General features: G+C 48.3%; 1 long non-coding RNA gene across 1 annotated transcript; it reads right to left on the minus strand.

The window, feature by feature from the left end:
- Positions 1 to 10488: 10488 nt before the first annotated feature.
- On the minus strand, positions 10489 to 17766 carry LOC113904708. The gene is made up of 3 exons (XR_003514579.1): positions 17558 to 17766; positions 11354 to 11479; positions 10489 to 10854 (listed from the first exon to the last, which is right to left on the minus strand). It is a non-coding gene; the product is annotated as an uncharacterized LOC113904708 (long non-coding RNA).
- Between the last annotated feature and the right edge of the window lie 9991 nt (positions 17767 to 27757).

The following is a 27757-nucleotide window of genomic DNA, read 5'->3' on the forward strand; positions in this document are numbered from 1 at the left end:
AACGAGTCATATGGCCCCACTCAACTACAAAGGGGCCAGGAAGTACAATCCTACCAGGTGCCCCGAAAGCAGAGTCAGAAACGTCTAGCGAATGGTACTCGTGACCATCACAGTGACAGAGCCTCGAAAACCTGGCAAGTGAAACTATGGTCCACTGGGCAGAAGCATGACATTCCCCTGGGAACTTGTTAGAAATGCAGAATTTCTGGTCCCACCCTAGACCTGCCGAGATGGTTAATTTGATGAGGGGGTCCGGGGAGGCCCGGATATCTGGGAAAACACTATTTCTGATTTGTTTTTGAGGGTGCTTCCCGGAAGAGACTCACAGTGGAATTAATGAGCTGAGTAAAGCAGATGGCCCTCCCCCGTGTGGGAGGGTCTCATCCAATCTGTTGAGGGCCTGAATAGAACAAAAAGGTGGAGGAGGGTTGAATTTTCTCTCTGCCTGACTGTTGGAGTGGGACAGTGATCTTCTCCTGCCCTGGTGCTCCTGGTTCTCAGACCTTCAGGATCAGACTGGAAACTGCACCATTAATTAGCTCTTGGCCCTTGGAACTTCACCCACCAGCTTTCCTGGGTTTCCAGTTTTCAGATGACGCTTCTCAGCCTCCATAATCACATGAACCAATACCTTGTTTTATGTGTGTGTGTGTGTGTGTGTGTGTGTGTGTATAGGGCTTCCCTGGTGGCTCAGTGGTAAAGAATCTGCCTACAATGCAGGAGCCACAGGAGACTCAGGTTTGATCCCTGGGTTGGGAAGATCCCCTGGAGGAGGGCACAGCAACCCACCCCAGTATCCTTGCCTGGAGAATCCCCATGGAGAGAGGAGCCTAGTGGGCTAAAGTTCATGGGGTCACAAAGAGTTGGACATAACTGAAGCAACTTAGCAGGCATGTACATGTGTATTTTAATATATATATTTTCATATAATTTTTTCCTATTGGTTCTCTTTCTTAGAAGAACACTGACTAATATACCTACTAAATCAGAGTCTGCATTTTAACGAGACTGCCAGCAAATTCCTACATACCTCAAAGTTTGAGAAGCACTGACCTGGTCCGCTGGCTGGCAGGGCAGCATACTCCTTAAGAGCTGGTTCTCAGACTTCCCTGGTGGTCAAGTGGTTAAGAATCCCAGCTGCCCGATGGAGAGGCAGACATAAAGAACAGACATTTGGACACAGTAGGGGAGGGAGAAGGTGGGATGATTTGAGAGAGTAGCACTGAAGCATATACACTACCGTATGTGAAATAGGTAGCCAGTGGAAATGTGCTGCAGGACACAGGGACCCCAAAGCCGGTGCTCTGGGACAACCTAGAGGGGCGGGATGGGGCGGGAGGGGACAAGTGTATACCTACGGCTGATTCATGTTGACCTATGGAAGAAGCAGTCACAATATTGTAAAGTAATTATCCTCCAATTAAAAAAAAAAAAAGAATCTGCCTGCCAATGCAGAGGACATAGGTTCAAGCGTTCAATCCCTGTTCATGGCCACGCTAAAGGCAACAAGGCCACGTGCTACAACTACAGAGCCCTTGCTCCGCAACAAGAGAAGCCCGAGCTGCAGCTAGAGAGTAGCCCACTCGCAGCAAGAAGATCCAGGGCAGACCAAACGAAGAAAAAAGAAGAGCTGACTCAACCTTGATCAGTGAACTTGTTCACATGCTCATTTCTGGGCCTGCCTCAAAGACTCTGAGTTCTGGACTCGGCACTAAGAAGCACACAGGTGACCCAGGACAGTTAGCTTCCTCCAACCAGTTTGGGAAAAATACTAAGTTTGTTCTGAGTCTGTTGGGATTTTTTTTTCCCCCTCAATGAAGGAAAAAGAACTTTAAAAGATCTAGATTACCACACATAAGCAGAGCATGTTTAGAATTCTGTTTTACTTACTTGGAAACTATAATCCAAGGTCAAGAAATGGCAAAAAACCTAATAATCACATCCATCACTGGCAGCTGACTGTGTACCCAGCTATGTGTAAGCTACTTGATATATTTTATCTCGTTTAATCCTTATTTATCTGAATATTTGTAACCCACACCCTGTACCATATGTGCTATCATGATTCCCATTTTTCTGGTTAAGGAAACCACAGCACGTGGTTTAAGTAACTTACTCAACAACACATAGGAGGCAGAAAAAGAAGCAGACACACGAAACCTGGCTGAAGTCAAAGCTTGTGTTAACCACTCCAAGACTGCTTCCCAGGGCAAACATCCCTGGCCTAAGGAGGTCCTTCTTCAGAACCCACTCCCTACCCTGTGTCTCCCACATGGTCCTTTAACCTTCAGCCTCTTGCCCAGGACAGTGTGAGACAGATACTCCTGAATTTCCTGCACGCACCCAGTAAATGAAGGATTTCAAGACAGGGACCTGTAGACAGATTTCTCATCCGCCTTGATTCTTATTCATCTGCTGCTGTCATTTTCCTCTGTTGTTATTTTCATCAGGCTTTGTTTTTTATTTCCTGAGACTTGCTTCCACTCTACTGAAAGATGCTATTGCTGCTCTCAGGGTTACTCATTCTGAGATCAGGGGAAGTAAGTAAATTGTAAAGGTACAATTGTAAACATTGTAACATGCAACAAAGAAGCTCGGAGGCCATCCAGTCCAATCTGCTCATTCTACATATAAAGAAACTGAAGAAGAACCTGAGGCTCAGAGAGATTAAGTGACCTGTGAATGGTAACACAGCTGGTCTGTGTATCAGCAGGGCTTCGGCAATAAAGGCTGGGTTCTGCCACCTTTCTTCACATTCTCCCTCTCCTCTGTATGGCCGACAGAACAATCTGAGGCTCCACCCTTCTCAAATGACCTCCACTCATTTCTGGGCTGTTAAGAAATGTCAATAAGCTTGATTTAGTGAAGCCTTGAAGTTGCCAGTTACCAAGGAGGTACAGAACATGAAGAATTTTTCTGATATCTATTTGCATTTATTTATTTGACTGCACCAGGTCTTAGTAGCAGATCTTTCGTTGTGGCACGCGGGATCTAGTTCTCTGACCAGGGATCGAACCCCGACCCCCTACGTTGGGAGCGCAGAGTCTTAACCACTGGCCCACGAGGGAAATCCCCAGAACATGAAGTATTTTTGCCTTGAGCCTCCAGGCCCTGGGAAAGCAAACTGGGCTGGGCTGATCCTGGGCCTGTTTCTTACTTGGCCATAGTCCAAAGCAGAAGAATCCAGCAGAAAGAAAGGGTTTGTACACGAGCTATAATCCGATTGGAGGTAAGGCTACAACCAGTGTCCTCAAGATCTTGGTTTTTCTGGCAAAGCTAGATTTTTCTCTGCTCGGGCCGCTGCTGGCACAGTGACAACCGGGAGACTCATTTGGCCTGGAGCAAGACAGCCACGTAGCAGAAGCATAAACATAAACAGAGCAAAGCGGCGAAAGGATCTTGCCTGGCTCCCTGACTCTCCCTGGCAGGTCACCCGGGAGGATCCCTGGCCCCTGGCCCCCTGGCCTTCAGCAGCGACCTGAGGCAGCTGTGTTCTCTGTGAGCCTGGACCACACCCAGGTGTTAACCAGCCAGCTCAACCTTCCACTCCCAGAGCAGGAAGGGGGTTTAGAGGTCATGCATTTGACCCCTGATTTTACAAGTAAACGAAGGACCCGTTGGGCTTCCCTGGTGGTTCGTTGGTGAAGAATCTGCCTGCCAATGCACTAAGCGCAGGCTCGATCCCTGAGTCAGGAAGATGCCCTTGAGGAGAGCATGGCAACCCACTCCAGTCTTCTTGCCTGGGAAACCCCATGGACAGAGGAGCATGGCGGGCTGCAGTCCATGGGGTCGCAAAAGAGTCAGACAGGACTGAGCGACTGGACGACAACAACAAATGAAGCCCCTAAAGGAGGTCAGTGACCGTCTAAGGCCATGGAGAGGGTCTTCTCTGGTGTCCAATGGCTGAGATGCTGTGCTCCCAGCCAGGGGGCCTAGATGCGATCCCTAGTCAGGGAACTAGATCCCGCATGCCCAAGACCTGGCACAGCCAAGTAAATAATAAAAACGAAATAAATAAATATTAACAAAAACTTCCTTTAAAAAGATAGTAAAGTCATGGAGAAGTTTGTAGGGAAAAGTTAAACTAGGGACTGATGTAGACAGAGCTGCACACACGGGTACATGCACACAGATACATGCGGTGTTCTGCGGTCGTAACGTTTCCAAAGTTCTTTCACACACAGTCAAGGCTGATACTCAAGACGGTTTAACCGGTCGGGCACAGGTTCTGATGATACACGCGGGCCCCCAGCCCCACAGACTCAATGCCTCTCAACATTCCTGAGAAGAGCACTCTGTCCCTGTTCCCATCTTACAGATGAGAAAAGGGAGGCTCAGAAAGACTGACGTTTAGCCCTATGCACCATCCTAAGGAAGACTTTTGTTTGCTGGTTTGCACATTACAGAGAGAGCTTAGCAGAAAGGGGGCTTTTATTCTGAGAGCATCGGGGTGTCTCACAGACCATTGCCCCCACCCAGCGCCTCCCCCAGCCTGGCACCGAGACCTGGAAAGCCACCGGGAGCCCAGGACAGTGGTCTCTGCCCTCGCTCCACTCCCGCAGGCCGCCCTTCACCGGGCCTGTGTGCGCTTCCTTCCAGTTTTCCTCACCTCTGTTTCAGTTCTTCCAGTGACTCCTGCATGTGTTCATGCTCAGTCACTCAGTTGCGTCCCACTCTTTGCGACCCCATGGACAGTAGCCCGCCAGGCTCCCCGTCCATGTGATTTCCCAGGCAAGAATGCTGGAGCGGGTAGCCATTTCCTCCTCCAGGGGACCGTCCGGACCCAGAGATCAAACCCATGTCTCTTGTGGCTCCTGCACTGCAGGCAGAGTCTTTACTGCTGAGCCATTGGGGCAGCCCCATGGCTTCCCCAGTGACTCCTAGACCATGTAAAATCACAGTTTCCAGGGGGCAGCTGATTAGCCCAGCTTGGATTCCACGCCCACCCCAGGTCCTACCAATGTAGCTGAGGAGACAGGGTCGTATTATGAAAGTGAAAAGTGAAAGTTGCGTCTAACTCTTTGTGACCCCGTGGACTATATAGTCCATGGAATTCTCCAGGCCAGAATACTAGAGTGGGTAGCCTTTCTCTTCTCCAGGGGATCTTCCCAACCCAGGGATCAAACCCAGGTCTCTCACATTGCAGGCGGATTCTTTACCAGCTGAGCTATGATGGAAGCCCTTATAGTAGCCATAACATCTTACAGAAAAACCCAAATGAACTTTATGGCCAACCCAATATGAAAATGGCCATCAAAGGCCACCCCACTGGGTGGTTGATGCACAGACAGGAGTATCGGTGAGCTGAGCAGACACACCACAACTTGTCCACTACAGTCACACAGGACACACAGAGCCAGAGCTCAGGCCTGAGTCTCCCGACTCTCAGGACAGAACGCCTTTCCTCAGGACCACTGATCCCTCTGTCCCCAAGGCCAAGTCCAAATACACGGCTGCACACTCTGCACTAATCCATGGATATGCCAAGGGACGCCCCTGCTCTCCTGGAAGGATTTGGGTCAAGGGCCAAGATTCAGTTCCAGCTCTTTCTGCACACAGATGAGGGGAGATCCCCTGATTGGCTTCTGAGGGTATTGCTGAAAGAAGACAGAGACGCAGAGGAAGGGAAAAACCTGCCGTCAGCAGTGACGCCCCAGAATCCTGCCTGCTTCTTGCCCTCTGGTTGCTCGAGCCCTCTATTCAGGGGCTAAGCATGGTGGCTGACTGTGGGGAGCACTGCATGGGGCCAAGGCAGGTGGAGGAAGTATCTGCAGGGAACCTCAAAATCAAAGGCCCGCTTAGAGGCAGGCAGGAAACTAGGGTCGTGGAGCCAGAACAGGGAGTCAGGGAAGCCGACTCTGGAAGGCAGGGGTGTGGCCCAGGAAAGAACCCCGAGCAGGGGGGCAGAGTACCGGGAAGCCTGCCACACTGCTGGGCACCTCCTGCAGAGGCCATGTGGAGCCAGCCAGAAGCACCACCGTGGACAGGGCACTAGACACACGCACACACCGCAAGTGGGAACGAAACCCGCCCGGCCTCTCTTGAGACAGTTTGCCCATGTGTATTAAAAGTCTTTAATAATAATGGAAACAAATACGGGCATTTTACCCCCAGCAAAAATCCACTGTGGTTGTTTCTCCAGTGCCTAGAAAAGAGCCTGACACCCAGAAGGGGCTTGATAAAAGACCACTGAATGAACCAGTAGATGATTGACATGGGCGTAGAGATACAAGCAGGGGTCTTCAATACAGAAGCAAATTAGAAAGAACCTAAACGCCTGCCAACAGGGGACTAGTTAAATAAATCATGGGATAGGCCAATAAAAGAACACAGATATTTTAAATGATGGCATAGATGTGTACCTACTGATTTGGAAGAATATTCTCTCAATATTCTGTTGAGGAAGGAAGGAAAAGATAATGCCATTTTATAGCGTGAAAAACATCTTACTTTATTATTATTATTTTTTGGCCACACTGCACAGCTTGTGGGATCTTAGCTTCCGAGCCAGGAATTGAACCTGGGCCCTCAGCAGTGAAGGTACAGTCCTAACCACAGGACCACTAGGGAATTCCCAGAAAAATATTTCAACATATGCATGAAGAAAAGCTAATTACGCATGAAAATGATAACAATGGAAGACCAGGTTTCAGATTATTTTAATCCTTGTTTAGTTTATTTCTGTCTTCTAAGTTTTCTACCATGACCGTGTGTTACTTGTATAACTAAAAAGTAATAGGAGAAAAGAAAGTAACACATGAAAATATTTCTCATCAAAAAAGTGTGAAGTGGGGCCAAGAAGGGGATGAATACAAGGGATCAATCAACAAATGATTTCAGAGCCCTGATTGCATATGGTGGCAAGTGCTTTAGCAGCTAGCCGGAAGTGTCAAGCAAAGTCTCTGCCCTCCAGGGGTTGACAGTGTGATGGTAGCACGTCACAGGGGAGGGTGAGAGACCCTGCAGGCTCACGCCGAGGCTGTGGTGAGCACCAGGGCCACCAGCAGTCTTTTGCTTCCTGTGGCCAGAGACAGACCAAGGGCAGGGCCGGTCTATGAATGGGGGAACCTAGAAAGCCAGAGATGCAGCCAGAACCAGCAAAACTCAGGCCAGCAATGACGGATAAGAGCCAACGACATCAGTGAGAACTGAGTTTAGCAGGAAAAAAAAATAAATAAATAAAATCCAACTGTGTACCAGGGATACAAACAAACCAATCAATAATTAAAAAAAAAAAAAACAGTAAATATCATGGGGGAAAAAATGTGATGAACACACTCATACCTATTACCAACATGTAACTGTTCTTAAAGTTTTGCCACATTTGGTTCATCTATTTTTCTGTTACTGTTTTTGTCATTGATTTGTTTTAAAGTACAAACATCATGACATTTCACCCTTCAGTACACCTCTAAAAACTAAAGACAGTTGTCTACCTAGCTACAATCTGATTGTCACATAGCTGTGTCCGATTCTTTGTGACCCCATGGTCTGCAGCCCACAAGGCTCCTCTGTCCATGGGGATTCTCCAGGCAAGAATACTGGAGTGAGTTGCCATGCCCTTCTTCAGGGGATCTTCCCAACCTAGGGATCAAACCTGGGTCTCCTGCATTGCAGGCAGACTCTTTACCATCTGAGCCACTAGAGAAGTACAGATTATCACAACCAACACAATAATAATTCCTTCATAGAACCAGATACTCTGCCCATGCTCAAATATACACATTTATTCCTATAATTTTTTTAAATACTGGTTTTTCAAACTAGGACTCAATCAGCATTTACACATTGCATTTGGTTGTTTTTACTTTTTTTTAATTTATTTATTTATTTTAATTGGAGGCTAATTATTTTACAATATTGTGATGGTTTTTGCCATACTGCTTTTACTTTTAAGTCTCCTTTTAATGTCTATATCTACAATCTCATTTACATCAACATCTATATCTATAGGGTCTTCCCGGGTGGTGCTAGTGGTAGAAAACCTACCTGCCAGTACAGGAAACATAAGAGATTCGGGTTCGATCTCTGGGTCAGGAAGATCCCCCAGAGGAGGGCATGGCAACCCACTCCAGTATTCTTGCCTGGAAAATCCCCTGGACAGAGGAGCCTGGAGGGCTGCAGTCCATAGGGTCGCAAAGAGTCGGATACAACTGAAGTGACTTAGGACAGATAGACTATATCTATAGATAGATCTCTATTGTCAAAATGATCACTCCCAGGAATACCCTGGTGGTGCAGTAGTTAGGACTCCAAACTTTGACCGCCAAGGCCATGGGTTCAACCCCTGGTCAGGGAAGTGTGCTTAGTCACTCAGTCGTGTCCAGCTCTTTGCAGCCCCATGGACTGAGCCCACCGGCTCCTCTATCCATGGGGATTCTCCAGGTGAGAATACTGGAGTGGGTTGCCCTCTCCAGGGGTCTTCCCAACCCAGGGATTGAACCCAGGTCTCCCACATTGCAGGCGGATTCTTTACCATCTAAGACACCAGGGAAGCCTAAGAATACTGGAGTGGGTAGCCTATCCCTTCTCTAGGGGATCTTCCCAACCCAGGAATCGAACTGGGGTCTCCTGCATTGCAGGCAGATTCTTTACCAGCTGAGCTACCAGGGAATAAGATCCTGCAAGGTAAGGCTTCCCAGGTGGCTTAGTGGTAATGAATCCACCTGCCAACACAGGAGACTTGGGTTTGATACCTTGGTCTCGAAGATCCTCTGCTGTAAGAAATGACACCCTGCTCCAGTATTCTTGCCTGAAAAAAAAAAAAAAAAACCCATGGACAGAGGACGAGCCACAGTCCATGGGTTCAAAAAGAGTCAGACATGACTGAGTGGCTGAGCATGCATGCCAGCTTCAAGGCTCAGACAAAAAAAGTGATTGCTTGAAAAAGTCATGTACCCAGTACAACTATACTTTTGGTGACACAGTTGGTAAAGAATCCACCTGCCAATGCAGGACATGCAGAAGACTCAGGTTTGATCCCTGGGTCAGGAAGATCCCCTAGAGTAGGAAATGGCCCACTCCAGTGGGCCCACTCCAGTATTCTTGCCTGGAAAATTCCATGGACAGAGGAGCCTGGCAGGCTACAGTCCATGAGGTCCCAAAGAGTCTGACATGATCCTGTTAGTGGGTAGCAAACCCTGTTGCCTCCTGTCCACTAGTAAGAGGTGACTGTTCTTTAGTCGTTAAACCATATCCATCTCTTTGTGACCTCATGGACTATAGCCTGCAAAGCTCCTCTGTCCATGGAATTCTCCAAGCAAGAGTACTGAAGTGGGTAACCATCTCCTTCTCCAGGGGATCTTCATGACCCAGGGATACAACTCACATCTCCTGCATTAGCAGGTGGATTCTTTACAACTGAGCCACCAGGAAAGCCCAAGAGGCGACTGACTAAAGGTGAAATCACTGGCCTCAGAAAAAAAAAACAAACTATACCCTGTATGTGAATCAGCTCCATCTGAGAAGAACTATTGACACGCTCTCCCTCACCATTCTTGGATAGTTCAAAGAGGGAGGCAGGTTTAATGGAAGAACATAAGTAGAAATGCCTCAATACTTGCTCCCTAACTATGGAATAATGTGGCCTTGGGCAAATTATCTCTTTGAACCTCAGTTTCTTTTTCTTTTTTTCTTTTTACTTTTTGGCTGCACTGCACAGCATGTCAGATCTTAGTTCCCTGACTAGGAATTGAACCTGAACCCCTGCATTGGAAACATGGAGTCTTAACCACTGGACTGCCAAGGAAATCCCAAGCCTCAGCTTCTTTACCTGTAGAATGAAGATAGTAACCATTTGGGGGGTTTGCTGTGAGGGTGAAATGAATTAACTTACACAGCATGGCCGTCACAGGACTTGAACTTCCTACAAAGCCCAGAGCAGATACTGGCATCTGATTACCAAACTCAGTTCCCCTTCTTCCTGGTGACACAGCCACAGAACATTTCCCAGGCTCCCGTAGGTGCAGCCATATGATCAAGATCTGACAGTGGAATGTGAGACAAAGTATTCTGTGCCTGCCTCCTCCAGGCTCAGCCCATAAAACCTTCTATGTTTCCAGCCCCAGGGCAGCCTTGATCTCTTGGAACTGGCAAAATCTATGTATCTGGATCCCTGAATGACGACATGAAGTCCTTGCCGCCAACGAGGAACATCTGATTTGGACTTTATACATGCAAGATATCAAGCTTTAGAGTGTTAACCAATGTGGTTTTCGGGTTTATCTTTTACAGCAGCTAGCATTGCGTGAATCAAAACTCAAGGCTAGGGGACTTCCCTGGGCAGTCCAGTGGCTAAGATTCTGCATTCCCAATGCAGGGGGCCCAGGTTCGATCCCTGGTCAGGGAACTAGATCCCACATGCTGCAACTAGGAGTTAGCAAGTTGCGACTGAAGATCCTGCATGCCGCAACTAACACCCAGCACCACCAAATAAATACATAAAACTTTTTTTAAAAAAAGCTCAGTGCTAAAGATGAAGCCGTTACTTAGAGGGAAAACCTACATAGGTTTGACTTAAACCACGGTGGCTTTTGAAACACCAAATAAGAAACAACACAACTGTTAGGGAGGACATTCAAATTTTCATATTGTACTCCATCAAACTTACGACACCTTTTTCAACATAATTTTAACGTCTCCGAAATAAGGCCGTTACCAAGTGTGTAGTAACGGGCGGCATCTCAAATCGCAAGCAGCCGGGAGATGGCGGTGATGTAGTGCGTGTGCACGAACTTGGTCACGGTTCCGCATCTTGTCATCCTTGTCCTTAAGCTTTGGGCAGCGTCAGCACCGCAGGTGTTGGTTTAATCTCTACTGACAACGTCTTCAAAAAGACTTCATGCTGATTTGGCACTGAAATGAAAAGTTATTGTGTTTTTTAAAAAGCAAGGAAACAGAGCAGATTGATATACAATAAAAATCTGTGTCTAAATAAGACTTAAAAGAGCTCTTTCGATATGCACGAAATGGAAATTCTAAGTGATAAGAAAGCTTTATGCCATGATTTTGTATTTCTTAGAAATCCATTAGTAATGGTGTGGGTTATAATTGATGGGTGCTTTGGCTCAGATGGTAAAGAACCTGCCTGCAATGAAGAAGACCTGGGTTTGATCCCTAGGTCAGGAAGAACCCCTGGAGTAGAAAATGGCAACCCACTCCAGTATTCTGGCCTGGAGAATTCCATGGACAGAGGAGCCTGGCGGGCTACAGTCCACGGAGTCGCAAAGAGTCGGACGCAGCTGAGTGAATAACGCTTAGATTTGGTGAAATTGTCAGTACGTCACTAATCAGTGTTTTCAACCAAGGAAGGCATCCAGTGTAAATAGCTGGTGATAATAATATAGCAGCTTACCCTTGCCAAGAGCCCAACATGTGCCACGAAGCTCCGTGCTTTCCTCACATCATCTCCTTTCATCTTCATAACAACACGGTGAAGTGGCTACTATTATACATGATCGCAAGGCATCCTAAGTGCTGTCTGGGAAAGAAGCAGGATGCTCAGAGGTGGGGACATAATTCACATTGGGTGGGGGTGGACAGCGGGGCCTCCCTGAGGAAACAGAGAGACTTGAAACACAGCACTAGGCAGCAGGTACTGAGTGTTCACCCGGCAGCAGGTATGATGCAAGTCTATTGTTTTGACACTTCCTGGTGGGCCCGTGGTTAAGACTCTGTGCTCGCCCTGCAGGGGAGCCGGGTTCAATTCCTGCTCGAGGAATTAGATCCCACAGGCGGCATCTCAGAGTTCACATGTCGCAGCGAGAGATCCCGAGTGCCGCAAATGGAGAACTGGTACAGCCAAATAAATAAAAATAAATTAAAAAGAGAGTTCATTGGGTTAACTCCCTCAGTTCTCACAAAAGGCCAGAGAGTGTTACTTTCAGCTCCATTTCACAGATGAGGAAACCAAGGCAGGGATAGAGAAGTGAAGCGATTTGCTCGTAACTGCAGCTGTTGTTGCTTCAGTCTTTGTGACCCCATGGACTATAACCCACCACACTCCTGTGTCCATAGGATCTCCCAGGCGAGAACACAGAAGTGGGTTGCCATGCCCTCCTCCAGGGGATCTTCCCCATCCAGGGATCGAACCCACGTCTCTTATGTCTCCTGCATTGGCAGGCAGATTCTAAACCTGGGATTTGAACCCCCAGAGCAGTGTGGCTCCAGAGCCCTTGCATCTTACCACTTTCTTATCCTTTCTAGTGATTGAAACAAAGGAGTCATCTCCATTTTACCAAGAAGAGTGGCAGTAAGTGACCTGGTTACATGCACAAGTTTTGGAGCCAGGCTCCCTGAGTTCAAAGCCAGGCTTTACAACTGACTGGCAAGGCATCTGACCTTCCTAAGCCTCAATTTCTTCATTTGTTGTAAAGGTTTAATGAGTTAAGACACATACAGCACTTGGATCGGAGCCAGAATATAGTCAGCCCTCAAAAAAACATTCCATAGGGATTTCCCTAGTAGTCAAGTGGCTGAGACTCCCAAGGCGGGGGCCCGGGTTCGATCCCTGGTCAGGGAACTAGATCCTGCATGCCGCAACAAAAGATCTCACGTGCCACAACTAAGAACAGCACAGACAATTTTTTAAATTACTTATTATCTTCATAAAATGCTCCCAATAACTCAGAGAACACTGAGCTTCAGAGGTTTAGCAATTTGTCAAAATCCACCCTTTTCAAGAAAGGAATCAGGATTCCAACCCAAGTTTCTTCACTCAGAAGCCCTTGCTCTCTGCGTTACCCCACGGACATGCCTAGCAAGAGTGAGTCAGCGATTCAGACCTTTATCCTGAAGGTTTCCAGGAAAGGAGGTTCCCACTCCCAGCGTGACGCCTTGTGTTAGTATCTCAGATCCCTCTCAATAGTAAGGCTCTCTTGCCAATCTGGATTTCGTCTGTTTCATTTTAAGGTCGTTTCCGTTTTGAGAAGGAGAGAAGGTGGAGACTCACCAGCTGGTTTCTTTCTTTTGCAGCTTTCATACAGGGTACCTCACATTTCCTCATCCACGGAGAGAAAGCAGGGAAGGTTTTAGACTCTGGCACGAAATGGGTGCTCAAAAGAAAAACGTGTTGTGTGGAGAACAGATGGGTGGTGTCAGAGGTGGGGGGTGGGCGTGGGAGTCGGGGGCAGGGTGGGCAAAAATGGGGAAAGAAGACCAAAAGGCACAAACTTCCACTCTGAAAATAAATGTCACAGCAGGTAACGTGCAGCGTGTTGACTGCAGTTAATAATACTGTCGTAGGGACTTCCACGGGCTTCCCAGGTGCCTCTAGTGGTGAAGAACCCATCTGCCAGTGCAGGAGACATAAGAGACTCGGGTTCAATCCCTGGGTCAGGAAGATCCCCTGGAGGAGGGCATGGCAGTCCACTCCAGTATCCCTGCCTAGAGAAGCTCATGGACAGAGGAACCCAGTGGGCTACAGTCCACAGGGTCTCAAGAGTCAGACATGAAGGGACTTAGCACAGCACAGGGAATTCCCTGGTTGTCCAGAGATTAGGACTCAGCGCTGTCACTGCTGAGGTTCAATCCCTGATTGAGGAACTAAGACCTCACAAGCCAAATGAGGTGTAGCAAAATATATGTGTGTATGCTGCTAAGTCACTTCAGTCGTGTCCGACTCTGTGTGACCCCACAGATGGCAGCCCACCAGGCTCCCCTGTCCCTGGGATTCTCCAGGCAAGAACACTGGAGTGGGTTGCCATTTCCTTCTCCAATGCAGGAAAGTGAAAAATGAAAGGGAAGTCGCTCAGTTGTGTCCGAACCTCAGCGACCCCATGGACTGCAGCCTACCAGGCTCCTCCATCCGTGGGATTTTCCAGGCAAGAGTACTGGAGAGGGTTGCCATTTCCTTCTCCAATGCATGAAAGTGAAAAGTGAAAGTAAAGTCGCTCAGTCATGCCCGACTCCCAGCGACCCCATGGACTGCAGCCTACCAGGCTCCTCCGTCCATGCGATCTTCCAGGCAAGAGCACTGGAGTGGGTGCCATTGCCTTCTCCATATGCGTGTATATATATACACTAATGTGTTGCCTGAATAACAAATGAGTGAGACAAGAGACGCACATTCTCAAAGGTCCCTCCCGGATCACACAGACCCCGTGCACCCCACCCAGACCACTTTTCTCTCACACCCATTTCTTAACTCCAGTGTTTCTCAAACAAAGGCGTTACAAAATAGTGCATTCTGGGCACACTGTGGAGCTCAGAATGGTATGTGGTGACACCCTGGGTTTCCCCATTCTTCATTCCTTTGGGCCAGTTTTGACCAAGAGGGTAGAGATAGAGGTGTGTGTGTGTGTGTGTGTGTGTGTGATGGGGAGGGGTGCTCAGGTTGAGGGTGGGCAGGAGAATGACATGTGACTGGAGCCCTTATTCACATCCTAACAGCCCATCGAGGTCGCAGGTGTTGCAGAAAGAGGAAGGTTGGGAGACCTGTTAAATATGTGCTATCAAGATGGAAGACCTGGGCCTTTGGTTACAAATAATAGAAACCCATCTCAACACACATAAGAAACAAAGAAGGGCATGTATTGTTCACATAACTTGGAATTCCAGGAATGGTGCTGGTTTCAGGTGTGAATCAAGACATTCAAAAAAAGAGACTTCGACTTTTCTTCCTCTTCCTTGCCGCTCTGTTGCTCTTCTCTGTATGTTTGAGGCGCACTCACCTCGGAAGGCAGGCTTTCTCCAGACGATGGCTGCTGTCAACCCTCACCTGACATGCTCCCCCAGCTTGCAGGGCTCTCCAGCCATCATGACTGTATTTACGTTGAGGGCAGTGGGAAAGGCTGCCCCCAGGAGCCCTGGGGCAGGGCCTGTTTCCCTTTGTCAAAAAACCAGAAACTTTCTCAGAAGCCTCGGAGCAGACTTCCCTGCAGGTCTTATTGTCAATAGCTGTGTCACACGGATACCCTAGCTGCAAGGGAGTCTGGGAAAGTGGGAAACGGTGCTGTCTTTGGTTTAGACCCATGGCCTGGGGCTGACCACGTGGTCACCCAGAAGAAAACTGGGGTTTCTTAAGCCAGGCAGGAAGGAGACTAGACTGGGTAGGTAACCCAATGATGTCCACTGCAAGGAGGTGTTGTGCTACTGCTGCTAAGTCGAGTCAGTCGTGTCTGACTCTGTGAGACCCCATAGACGGCAGCCCACCAGGCTCCCCTGTCCCTGGGATTCTCCAGGCAAGAACACTGGAGTGGGTTGCCATTTCCTTCTGCAATGCATGAAAGTGAAAAGTGACAGTGAAGTTGCTCAGTCGTGTCTGACTCTTAGCGACCACATGGACTGCAGCCTACCAGACTCCTCCGTCCATGGGATTCTCCAGGCAAGAGTACTGGAGTGGGGTGCCACTGCCTTCTCCAAGGTGTTGTGAGCCAACCTGAATAGATCTCATAAGATGCACAGAGAGGAGAAGTTTAGCAAAAAGCGGTGGAAATGCTAGCTAAACAGAAACAACTTCAGTGTACATCAGAATTGGGGAGGAAGGAGATGAAGGCCACGAGAAGAGGTGAATCAGGGGAGGTGGGCATGGCCAGGGTGGAGAGGATCAGCCAGCTGTGGACAGCACAGCACATTCCTGGAACACACAATTCTTTTTTTTTTTTTTTTTAAGATAATGCAACACCTTTTTTCTTTAAAAAAATTTTTTTTACCTATTTATTTTTGGCTCTGCTGGGTCTTCTTTGTTACATGGGCTTTTCTCTAGTTGCTGCAAATGGGGGTTACTCTCTCGTCACAGTACACAGGCTTCTCATTGCAGTGGCCCTGGGACATGTGGGCTTCAGCACCTGTGGCGGGTGGGCTCAGTAGTTGCGGTTCCTGGGCTCTGGAGCACAGGATGAGTAGTTGTGGTACACGGGCTTAGGTGCTCTGCAGCATGTGGAATCCTCCCCAACCAGAGATGGGACCTGCGTCTCCTGCTTTGGCAATTTGGATTCTTTATCACTGAGCCATCGGGGAAGCCCTACAATTCTTACCTAAGGAGATTCTGTAGAAGTTCAGCAGATACAGAGGATGCTTGGTGAACAAGGAGCCAGGGAGGGATGTCACCCCACAGGCAGTCTGAGTTCTTCCCACTGTGTTCAGTCTCCATTATCTGAGCTCCAAGGTCACCCTAAACTAAAGCAACAAGGATGCAACACCTCTGGGGCACCAAGGAGAAACGCCGTGGAAAATCTTCGGTGGTTCCCTGTCACCACGATCTCAAGCCCCTGGTCCCATTGGTCCTGTCCAGCTTCATCTGTCACTGTCCTCCTCTGTCCTTTGGTTTTGGCTGTGCCACGTAGCATGTGGGGTCTTTAGTTCCCCAACCAGGGACTGAACCCATGCCCCTTGAAGTGGAAACACAGAGTCTTAACCTGTGGCTCTCCGGGGAACCAAGCCCCTGCCTGTATTTTCCTGACGCCAGGATTCCATTCCCACTGTCCTCCTGGCCCTTTCTTGGGTAAGGCCTCGCTGAGGCTCTTTTCTATAAAACAGGAAGCACCTCCCTTGCTAGGTGGTGAGGGAACTATGAAGATGAGATAAACTATGGTAAGCGTTTCGAACCTACCAGTGCTCAGTCCGTGCTAGCTACTATTATTTGTCAGTCCCTGTTTTGAAATCTTGACAAACTTGATATACACCTTATAGTACTTATGGGTTCCTTCCTTGCCGTCTGCCTGCATGAATATGTCAAGAGGGTGAGCCTCGCGAGACCCAGGGCAGTGTGGGTGGCTGCCCTCTGCATCTGGCTGTCTGTAGCGGTGGGGCAAACACACAGCTGTTCTTGAAGATGACAGCCAGCCGGTCTGACGAGAGGCAGAACGCGTCCATCCGGGACGTGCTGGAGGGTGCTGGGCTGGGCTGGGCCGAGGGTCAACCTCCAGGGCCCATCCCTCTCGCTGGCCACGGGGCCACACCGGCAAATGGAGCCCACGAGTCTGCAGCAGAGCTCTTAGGAAAGTCAGACGAATTTGCCCACTGACAATGTGTGGTTCAGGCGTGCTGCCAGGAAGGTCTCCCCGGGAAGGCAGGAACCGACCAGTGTGAGGAGGGGAGGCCTGAGTGCCCCTCGCCTCCCTTCACAGCCCATCGGCAGTGACTCAGCAGGAAGCCAGCCAAGGCCCGAGTCACTCGCTCCCCTCCCACCACACCCAGGGTTTTCCTCCAGGGCTGGGAAGGCTGCTTATAGCTGGAGGTGTAAATCCTCCATACCTGGGTCTAATTTCTTCAGCTTAGCATTTACAGGCACAACATCTCGAGTTAGGCCGCTTGGGTTAGAAGCCTGGTTCTACCTCTTATGAACCCACAGGAGCTTTCTTAGGCTCTCCCGCCACAGTCTGCCCATCTGCAAGTGGGAACAATGACAGCACCTCCCTCACGGAAGAGAAGTGACTCAGAGCTGGGCATGGTGTGCCCACGGGGCGCCTCTAACCCTCTGCCCTTGCTTTTTCCTGCCTAGGTCTTCGCTCCAAAGGCAGCTCCCACACTAAATCAAGATCTTCACTAAATATTCATTTTCTCAGTGCAGCCCACAATGGCCACCCCATCTAACCCGTCCTCTTCCAATACTTCTTACCTTCTTTCCCAACTTTTCTCCATGGTGCTTATCGCCATCTAATACAATGATGTATCTTCTCTATTGTCTGTCTCCCTCCACCCACACTGGGATTCAAGTTCCATTTTTGTCTGTTTTCTTCGCTGCTGTATTCCCGAGACCTAGAAAAGTGCTAACACAGAGCAGCTCTCAATAAACATGTGGAACGAGTGGAAATAGATGCCAACTTATTCACTATTATTTATCACCAACTATCATTGTCATCAATGAAGATCACCCGTAAAGACTGGCATTATTCTCATTCTGATGAGAATGAGAGAAAAGCTCAGAGTTTAAAACTATACTAAATTCTGCAAATCTGCCTTTGGTTTGTTTCTACTTGAATTAATAGACTCTCAGAACTTAGAGACATCCACTGTTCGGGTGGAAAATTCTGTTAGCCACAGGGCTGGGCAGATAGCCAGTCATGTAAATACATAAATCTGATGTGGCCAATAAGGAGTGGTGAGAACCCCGGAAGCTGGGAATGGGATCCTCACCTAAAGGCATTTAAATTCAAATTTTAAAATAGCCTCTACTAACCAAACACGAAGATCCCCTGGAGAAGGAAATGGCAATCCACTCCAGTAGTTTTGCCTGCGAAATCCCATGGACAGAGGAGCCTGGCAAGGCTACAGTTCACGGGGTCACAAAGAGTCAGACACGACTGAGCAACTAACAACCAAACACATGTCTAAACTGCATTTCCCTGATTCCAGACTCTAACTGGAAATTTATCTCATCACCCACTAGATCATCCTGATCTCAAACTCTCCAAATATTGACATGACCCAGAGCACCTCCTTCTCCCACCTCCCTGACGTCAAGACTCCAGGTGGGCTGCACAAGTCTAACCGTCAGCTCCGATCTTTTTCTTTTTTAAACTGTATTTATTTATTTCTCTTTGGCTGCACAGGCTCTTCCGTGCTGCATGCAGGCTCTTCTCTGGTTGCTGTGAGTGAGGACTACCCTCTAGTGTGGTGTGCGGGCCTCTCCTCAAGGTGGTTTTTCTTGCTGCCGGCCAGGGGGCCCTAGGGCACTCAGGCTTCAGGAGCGGCAGCTCGGGGGCTCGAGAGTTTGGGCTCCCTAGTTGCAGCGCACAGGCTTAGAGGTTCTGAGGCACGTGGGGTGGGATCTTCCCCGACCTGGGAACAGAACTAGCATCCCTTGCATTGGCAGGTAGATCCTTTTTTGTTTTGTTTTTGATCAGAGGATAATGGCTTTACAATGTTGTATTGGTTTCTGCCATCAACCATCAACATGAATCAGCCACAGGTGTACATGTGTCCCCTCCCTCTGGACGCTCCCTCCCACCTCCCATCCCTTCCCACCCCTCTCGGTTGTCACAGAGCACCGGGCTGTTGAGCTCCCGGTATTACACAGCAAGGTCCCCTTAACCGTCCACTGTACCTACGGACATGTACACATTATGGAAATGCACACATTTCCGTGCTGCTCTCTCAGTCCCTCCCACCCTCTCCTGCCCCCGCTGTGTCCAGAGGTCTGTCCTTTAGGTCTGAGTCTCTATTTGCAGGTGGGTTCTTCACCAGCGGACCACCGGGGAAGTCCCCGCCAGCTCCAATCTTAGCTATCCTATTTTGAGCTGCTTTGCTGCCCTTTTAACTCTCCCAGAGTTCAGCTGGGGGCAACTCACCAGTAAATTCCCAAAGCCGAGCAGAGCTTCAGTGAATTAATGAATGACTGGATGACTCAAACCAGTCGCATGGGTCGAGGCAGCTTCCTCGTCCCCATTATTCAGCCTGCAAAGACCTCCCACAGAGGCACCTAACCCGCCGTTGGGATCTCTCTCTGGGAAGACTTTCCCCCTCACTCCTTCTCCAGGGTAAAGGGTGGTTAAAAAGACACAGATTCACATCGTGAAAGAGAACTCAATACTCTCCACTCCATCTGTGTAGAGACTGGGGCGACCCCACCTTCTCCCTGAGGACAGTGGGCGGGGACTTGCCTCGCATTTGTATAAAGCCCCATCCTGGTGAAATTCCCAGAGAGAGACTCCTCCCAAAGTTCGGGGCATTTACTCCTAGTAACGGAGACGGAACCTCCCCTCCCCGGCCAGTCCCCCCACCCAACACCCCCCCAACCCTGTGGCATTTTCTTGTTAAAGTGGAAGAAGGAATTAAGCCCCTCTGTACACATACACATTCACATACCCAGTGTAAAACTGGGAAACGGAGCTTAGACAGACTAGAGTTCTGACCTTCACTGGCTATGTGACCTTGACGTTCCCTGAGCCTCTGCCTTCTCGTCTGTGAACCAGGAAGAAAATGACCTGACTGGATGCGGGGAAAATGACACGTAAGCCTGCCTCCTCCCCCAAGCTTTAACCCACCCCCACACTCTGACCAGACGTGAGTGGTCCTTCTCCCAGCTCCCCCCATGTACACTCCAGCCCCCTCCCACATATACACCCCAGCTCCCCAGCCCTGACGCAGACTCATAACTGTTACAGCCATAGTGTTGGTCGCTCAGTCGTGTCTGACTCTTTGTGACCCCATGGACTGTAGCCCACCAGGCTCTTCTATCCGTGGAATTATCCAGGCAGAATACTAGAGTGGGTTGCCATTCTCTTCTCCAGAGGCTCTTCTTGACCCATTGATTGAACCCTGGTCTCCTGCATTACAAGCAGATTCTTTACTGTCTGAGCTACAGGGAAGTCCCCAAAGCTTTGGAGATCCTTGGCATGGGGGATAACCTGGGTAGAGCTACAAGAACTATTTATTTTGGAGGAAGAACAGGTCAGGCTTGGTGTCTGAAGTAAGAGCAGCAGCAGTCGTGCAGGTGTTCAGCCTTTGAGGCCCCGTGTCCCAGGCAAGAATACCGGAGTGGGTTGCCATTCCCTTCTCTAGGGGGTTTTCCTGACCCCGGGGTTGAACCTGGGTCTCCTGCATTGCAGGCAGACTCTTTACCATCTGAGCCACCCGGGAAACTGTTAGCTATTAACTATTACTGTTATTTAGGCTCAACCCGTGAATGAGAATGTGGAACCGAGACAACCAGCCCACAGTCAGCTGGCAGTGCCCGCCACCACCCTGCCTCTCAAAGCAAAGCACTTTGAAGAGCAGGTGCAATGTGACAGGTGCCAGTCTATGCATCATAAGAGAAAGCATGGCTATCTTTGAGCATCAGCCCACCAGCTCCCTGCTACTCCTGGTTACTGGCCCCAGACCTCCACCCACCCCGCCCATTCCTCTGTAGGCATCATTTCAGTGGAAGTCTTAAAGGATCACCGCTCTCCAGTCCTGACAGCTCTTCCTCTCTCTCTGTCATTGACACTACACCGTTTCGCCTCTAAGGCCTTAAGGGGCACGGAGGGAATTGAAAACATGTAGAAGTCCCAAGGCTGCCTTAGTCTATGAGCTTTGCCACTAAGCTGCCTTGTAAACCTCAGAGAAGTAACTTCTTTTCTCTAAACTGTTGGTTTCTGATCTGCAAAGACAGGAAACCAACATCCATTCATGGCTACCAGGTGCTTAGGCGCACGTTCGTATTGTTAACTTGTTTGATCTGCAAAATGAAGGGGTTGGGCTATATCATTTCTGAATTGCTTCTGGGAAAGGTTTCAGAAGTTGCTTTCAAAACCACTGCAGCCCTCAGTCCAGGGAAGGGGCTGTGACCTCGCAGAGAGAGCACGGGGCACACACCCAGGCTGGCCTGTGTTTAAACCTCTGGCCTGTCCTTTCTCAGCTATGCCGACACTCAGCAAGTGTCGAACCTCAGTTTCCTCATCTACAAAATGGGAATGATAACGTTCCCTCCTAGGGCTGCCTGGAGGAGCGGGTGGGAGCCAAGCACTGCACTTCAGACACAACGGGGTTGCAAAGAGTCAGGCGCTGCTGAGCACACACAGCGCTGCAGTGTGGGCTCCTGCCTGCTTGCGGAACTACCTAAAGATTTGAGGATGTCTTCATGCAAATCATTTCTGCTAACCCCCGAAGGTTTCTGCTTGGGTTTGGTTTGTGAGAAGGAAGCAGAAAGTTGCATCTGATGGTCTAAAAGAATGCTGATGACAAAGGTTTCATTTCTGCAGCCCGTGCCCCGGGCCAGTGTCAGAGGGCCATTGCCACAGACCTGAGCAAAGTCAGCCTTTCCCTGGAGACTCTGCTGCCCAAGAACAAATATACTTCTTTCCACAAAAAAATTTTTATTTCAATTTTAAAAGTCCCCCACCCCCCGCACTGTGCTGGGTGCAGTCCGGGATCTGGGTCACTTTCTCTGAGGGACCCTCTTTGACCCCCTCCTCTGTGTGTAATTCTAGCCCCTCTTCCCACCTCTGGCCACTTGCCGTTCCCCCTTCTGCTCTGCTCTTCTCCACAGCATTGATCACCACACAGCAAGCACACCCACACTGGCAGTTGCCTGGAACGTAGGCACTGTGGGGATTAGGGCTTGCAAGCGTTGTGTTCACTGCAGGGTCTCCACTGCTGAGAACAGACCCTGCACTAGCTGGCACTAAGCAAGATGTGCTGGGAGAAAGAATCTGAACCTGAGTTAAAGTCAAGCTGGCAGTCATGGCCAGATAATAATAACACCCACTCCAGTGTTCTTGCCTAGAAAATCCCATGGACAGAAGAGCCTGGTGGGCTATAGTCCCTAGGGTCGCAAAGAGTCAGACATGACCGAAGTGACTTAGCAAAACTAAAATATCACATGAGCCCCTCACTTCACAATTTGCAAAGCCCTTGCACAGGATCCGTTTCATCCTGTTCATCTGATCTGCATATTCTAGGTGAGGGACCTTGGCATAGACATGACGGGTCTCTGGAAGACAAAGCAAGCTCTCCTGGTCTCCTGGCCTTGAACGAGTCACTTCCCTTCTCTAAGCTCATTTTTCCTTATAGGTGAAAATGACAAGATGTGAACTGGGTCCTTTCTGGGGCTCAGACTTTTAAATTCTTAAATCCTATGACCTGACTGTTAACCTTTTAAATGATGCTATCCATAATTGCAGAATCAGAAGAAATTGATGTGTCTGTCCATCTGATTCCATTTCCAGTCTTCTTCCAGACCTCACACCACTGGGGGATGCTCCAGGGTGGGTCTTCTGAGACAAACAAAAGCACACAGTAAATTCTATACAATGAGTCCTGGTAATTATTTGTGTTATATGGTCAAGGCAATTCGTTTAGTTTAAAAAAAAAAAAAAAAGACCGTAATTGGCTGGGTTTGCACTAGTCTCCTAACTCAGTCATCTCCAGGCTCTCCTCTCCAACCACCTTACATGGATTGCAGCCCGCCAGGCTCCTCTGTCCCTGGAATTTTCTGGGCAAGAATACTGGGTTGCCATTTCCTCCTCCAAGGGATCTTCGCAATCCAGGGATTGAACCCGTGTCTCCTACGTCTGCTGCACTGCAGGGCCCCCCGGGTAGACCATCTTACACGCTGCTTGTAGACTACATGAGTAAACCCTGCTTTTAGGAAATCAAAACCCTTCAGTGCCTCCCCGCTACTCACAGCACACGCATAGAAGGGTCAGTCTATCACTCAAGACGCTCCTCAATCTCATCCTGACCCTTTCAAACAGACCTCTCCACCCCACCCTGCTTCACTGCACAAGAATTCTCTGCTTCAATCAATTCAACTCATTCATTCATTCAATAGCTATGTTTTACATTCCTACATGTGTCTGGTACTCACTACTCTAGGTGCTGCTGTGCTGAACAAGAATACATTGTAGAAAGACGGGGAAAGGGGACAAGAGACAAGTAAACAAGTTAACAGGAGTATTTCAGATAAGGATAATGTTCCTGATGCTTTGATAATAATAGCGCCAACAGGGCAGGATGCAGTGATAGGCGGTGGGACCCCCTTCCATCCTGTCATCAGGAAGGGCTCCCTGTGGGGCCACATTTAGGGAAGGCTTGAGGGACACGGAAAACAGACTGGCTCCAAATAGGAAAAGGAGTTCGTCAAGGCTGTATATTGTCACCCTGCTTATTTAACTTCTATGCAGAGTACATCACGAGAAACTCTGGGCTGGAAGAAGCACAAGCTGGAATCAGGATTGCCAGGAGAAATATCAATAACCTCAGATATGCAGATGACACCACCCTTATGGCAGAAAGTGAAGAGGAACTCAAAAGCCTCTTGATGAAAGTGAAAGAGGAGAGTGAAAAAGTTGGCTTAAAGCTCAACATTCAGAAAACAAAGATCATGGCATCTGGTCTCATCACTTCATGGGACATAGATGGGGAAACAGTGTCAGACTTCATTTTGAGGGGCTCCAAAATCACTGCAGATGGTGACTGCAGCCATGAAATTAAAAGACGCTTACTCCTTGGAAGGAAAGTTATGACCAACCTAGGTAGCATATTGAAAAGCAGAGACATTACTTTAACAACAAAGATCTGTCTAGTCAAGGCTATGGTTTTTCCAGTGGTCATGTATGGATGTGAGAGTTGGACTGTGAAGAAAGCTGAGTGCAGAATTGATGCTTTTGAACTGTGGTGTTGGAGAAGACTCTTGAGAGTCCCTTGGACTGCAAGGAGATCCAACCAGTCCATCCTAAAGGAGATCAGTCCTGGGTGTTCATTGGAAGGACTGATGTTGAAGCTGAAACTCCAATACTTTGGCCACCTGATGTGAAGAGTTGACTCACTGGAAAACACCCTGATGCTGGGTGGGATTGGGGGCAGGAGGAGAAGGGGACGACAGAGGATGATATGGCTGGATGGCATCACCGACTCAATGGACACGAGTTTGGGTGAACTCTAGGAGTTGGTGATGGACAGGGAGGCCTGGCGTGCTTCGATTCATGGGGTTGCAAAGAGTCGGACACTGAGTGACTGAACTGAACTGAACTGGACTGAGGGAGAAGAAAAGGACAGCCACGTGGAGACCTGTGAAGACTGTTCCAGGCAAAAGTGAGAACAAGTGCAAAGGCCCTACGGGTGGCAACAAACTTTACGTGTGCTCAGGGTGGAACAAAGGCCAGTATGGCTAAAGTAACCTGAGGCCAGGAGGAGGTTAGCAGGAGATGAGGTCAGAGAGGGAGGCAGGGGCCCTTTCAAGTAGAGCCTGGTGAGACCTTTGGATTTTATTCTGAGTGCATGGGAAGCTGCTAGAAGATGTCCATAGGAGAGTGACGTGATTGCTGCATGACTGGCTGTAGTGTGGCATGTGAGTTGTGGATAGTACAAGAGAAGAAGCAAGCGGACCAGCTCAGAGGCTTTTGAAAAGTCAAGGTGAGGGGTGATGGAGCCTGAGCCAGGGCAAGCCAGTGCAGATGGAGCGAAGTTGCGGGACCACAGATGTTTCTGGATGTAGAACTAACACCATCCATCTAAACCCATCTAATGACAGATTCATTAGAGGGGACATTGGACTCTCCAGGTGGCGCTAGTGGTAAAGAACCTGCCTGCCAATGCAGGAGACATAAGAGATGAGGATTGGTTCAATCCCTGGGTCGGAAGATCCTCTGGAGGAGGGCATGGCAACCCACTCCATTATTCTTGCCTGGAGAATCCACATGGACAGAGGAGCCCGGAAGGGCTACAGTCCACGGGGTCACAAAGAGTCGGACACCACTGAAACGACTTAGTGTGCAGGGTAGCAGAGACAGGAGCCAACATATTAGACTCACACCTTCCCAGCAAGACTGTGTGCATCCCCTACATTTTCTCTCCGCCACCACTCTCTGCTTTCTCTTCACCATCTCTAAAACCACTCATTCCCACATGCCACTGACGCTCCACTATTTCAATGGCACCTTCCTTTTCTGCTTTCTTCAGTCCTAGGACTCTTTCCTCACTAGATCTCTGGTTCCGTGTGTGTGTGTGTGTGTATCTGTCAGTAGAAGCTGAGATCAATTCCTCTTCTGATGGCTGTGTTCTCCTTCCCCTATGAGTTCTCCTACCCCTTCAAGGGTAGGGTGGGTACACCAGCAAAACTGGAGCACAGAATATGCCACGTTAGCTACAAGCACAGCCCTTCAGTGGCGCCATCCGTCAGGGAAGTTACTGACTTCTCTGAGCCTCAGCTACATAGCTGGAGGGAAAAAAGAAAGAGATGGGGTGGAGGTGTGGCTGAATAAATAGTGCATGTGAAGTGCTCACTAGCTACCACGCCTGGCAGAGAGTAAGCCTTCCATAAATCATAGCTGTGGCTATTATTTGCAAGGCACTTGGGCTACTGGTGGCTATGACTTTGGGCAAGTTTCTTCCCCTCTTCGAGTCTCAGTTTATGCATCTGTAAAATGGGATGCAGATAGATTTAGCTCTAAGATTCTCGGTGCCTCTATTTGGAAACACTTGAGAATCCACTTGAAGTAATGTCCAAAACCCATGGTACGTGATTTATTCTTCATAATGTTGCACCGCCCTCTATTGGAGGTACTCTGCCAGCATACTTGCTGGAACCTGAAATCAGCAGATGCTTAAACAGAAGCCCAGAACTCCTTCGCTTCGCCTTTATTCTGACAACTGCCTCTTCTTAAGGAAGATCTCTTTCCCTATAGCTGTGGATTATTTTTAAAACAACAAAAAATGGTTTCTTTGCATTTTTAAATTCTGTCCCTACTCTCTTCCATTTTTAGGACTTTGTAAAAGTTTTAGGGTTTAAACAAAATGTATCTATTTTAAGGTAATACCAGAGTTACAAAAAAGTTGGAAGGATAACACAAGAAATACACTATGTCTTCACCCAGATTCCCCAGATATTTACAACTGATCACATTGGTCTTATTATTTTCTCTCTCTTTGCACACGCACACACATGTACACACACACATATATGTAATACATACATATTATTTCTGAATCATTTGAGCTTAAACTACAGACAAGATAAGCCCTTTTATCCCTAAATACTTTATTGATGATCATGTGATAGTATAAAATCTTCAGACTTTGTTCAGATTTCTCATTATCTCAACAGAATCCTTGCTAAGTCGCTTCAGTCGTGTCCGACTCTGTGCAATCCCATAGACAGCAGCCCACCAGGCTCCCCTGTCCCTGGGATTCTCCAGGCAAGAACACTGGAGTGGCTTGCCATTTCCTTCTCCAATGCAGGAAAGTGAAAAGTGAAAGTGAAGTCACTCAGTTGTGTCCGACTCTTCGAGACCCCATGGACTGCAGCCTACCAGGCTCCTCCATCCATGGGATTTTCCAGGCAAGAGTACTGGAGTGGGGTGCCATTGCCTTCTCCACAACAGTTTCCTTAGAGCAGAACAAAACCTTGCATCCCATTTTACCTTTGGTTGTGCTGTCTATAGTTTTATTTACTCCGGAATAGTTTCAAAATTTTTCTTCCTCTCTCAAGACATTGACATTTTTGAAGACCACAGGCTGGGTATTTTGTAGAACATTCCTCTATCTGGTTCTGTCAAATGTTTCCTAACAATTAAATTCAGGTTATGCATTTTTGGCAATAACATCACGAAAGTTTGGGGTAGTTTTGAGTTTTAAAAATAAAAAATCAATACGTTTAGGAAGGATATGCAATAATGATATATTAGAAATTATTATAATCGTGTATTTATTTATCTGCATAAACAATCACTTGAGCTCTTTTGAAAAGTACCAAGCCCCACCCCTAAACATGTTTATTATATTGGGGTATTGCTTGCATACTATACTATAGAAGTTTCTAGAAAACTCTCCAGGTGCTTCTAATGGGGAATCAGGATTGAGTCATTGATTTCTACTCTGCTAACTCAAAAAAGAATATTAGACAAATTACAGAGATCCGTATAAATACTATAAGATAAGATAGATTGAAAGAAAGGAAGGACTCTCAACAGGAGAAGGATCTACATGAAGTCTCATGGGCTCACTTTGAATGGCCTATAAATTTCTTCCAACAAACAACATGAAGATAATGAAGTAATGTTACAGACTGAGACCCAAATTTTTTTTTTTTTTTGGCCATTGCAAGGCAGGTGGAATCCAGTTCCCCTCTGCAAGGATCAAATGGGCACCCCCTGCCTTGGAAGGGCATAGTCTTAACCACTGTACTACTAGAGGAGTCCTGACTGAGACCCAATTTTTAAATGATATATAGAAGGGTTCCCTGGTGTCCAGTGGTTAAGAATCTGTCTTACAATACAAGGGATACCTGTTCGATCCAAACGCCCTGGAGCCACTGGGTCCATGCGCCACCACTACTGAAGCCCGAATGCCTAGAGCCTGTACTCTGCAACGAGAAGCCACCACAATGAGAAGCCCA

This window comes from Bos indicus x Bos taurus, chromosome 15, assembly GCF_003369695.1.
Source record: "Bos indicus x Bos taurus breed Angus x Brahman F1 hybrid chromosome 15, Bos_hybrid_MaternalHap_v2.0, whole genome shotgun sequence".
In the NCBI taxonomy this organism is placed as follows: domain Eukaryota; kingdom Metazoa; phylum Chordata; class Mammalia; order Artiodactyla; family Bovidae; genus Bos; species Bos indicus x Bos taurus.